Raw genomic sequence first — 1,027 nt, 5'->3', positions numbered from 1 at the left:
GGACCAAGAATTTTAAGATTTTTCTGAAAAGATAACCTGTCAACAACATCATGGGCTTCAATAAAGTTTCTGAGGAAGAAAAGAAAGCAGCAGGGAAACTTCCCTCTCTCTTTAGTGACAGACCCATAGCTGGTGCCCTGAGGGCTTTGTTATGTGTTTTGGGAACTCCAGATTTAGCAATTAGGAATGCAGAATATCCAGTTGAGTTTGAAGTGAAGATAAACAATGTTAATATTTAGCTTAGAGACATGTAATATTTGGATTCCCCTATGCTAATATATATATATATTCATTTGTCTAAAATTAAATTTTAATTCATTTTTTTTTATTTTACTTGGCAATACCAATCCAATCATGCTAAAATTCTAAGCCAACTAAGATCCTTCCTAGTTTTGAGAAGCCATTTCTTTATTTTTTATTGACTTTCTAAGATAAAGTGGCAAGGTACATTCCTAACAAGGGACCAAATAAATTATTGTATGGCAATAAATACAATTAAGTCGTTGGGCCCAAGTTGGCTCTTGCTCTTATTGTTTTAAGGCACATAGTATTCCTCACTAACTTATATTTGTCATTTATGTTTTCCCTGCTCGAGGAGAAATCTTAGGGAGGATCATAACTGCTTTCAGATTTGCTTTACCTTCTTCTTTTTTTTTTTTTTTTCACTGTTTAAGGTATTTTTATTAAAACAACAATTTTATAATCCAAAAAAAAATATGGAACACTTCATGAATTTGCATGTCATCCTTGCACAGGGGCGATGCTAATCTCTGTATCGTTCCAATGTTAGTATATGTGCTGCTGAAGTGAGCACTGCTTTATCTTCTAATTTCATGTTTTCACTTGTATTAGAGTAAAAATAAAAATACAGAGATAAAAAGAACAATATATTACAGTGGTCAGCATCAATGCACATGGAAATTTTGTAGTAGTTTTTGTCTACTGGCTTTTTATCATTTCTGCTTTCATTTTGTTTATTTTATTTTGCCAGGAACCTAAAAAAATCAATGTACAAAGGGTTCATACC

The 1,027-nt window shown here is 32.2% G+C and overlaps 1 non-coding gene across 1 annotated transcript; it reads right to left on the bottom strand.

The window, feature by feature from the left end:
- Positions 1-710: 710 nt before the first annotated feature.
- On the bottom strand, positions 711-814 carry LOC119259988 (U6 spliceosomal RNA). Its single transcript, XR_005128634.1, has one exon. It is a non-coding gene; the product is annotated as a U6 spliceosomal RNA (small nuclear RNA).
- Positions 815-1,027: the final 213 nt, after the last annotated feature.

The sequence above is a fragment of the Talpa occidentalis genome, unplaced genomic scaffold, assembly GCF_014898055.3.
Source record: "Talpa occidentalis isolate TD23 unplaced genomic scaffold, MPIMG_talOcc4v2.1 talOcc4.5, whole genome shotgun sequence".
In the NCBI taxonomy this organism is placed as follows: domain Eukaryota; kingdom Metazoa; phylum Chordata; class Mammalia; order Eulipotyphla; family Talpidae; genus Talpa; species Talpa occidentalis.
This window is presented reverse-complemented; position numbering and strand designations above follow the sequence as displayed.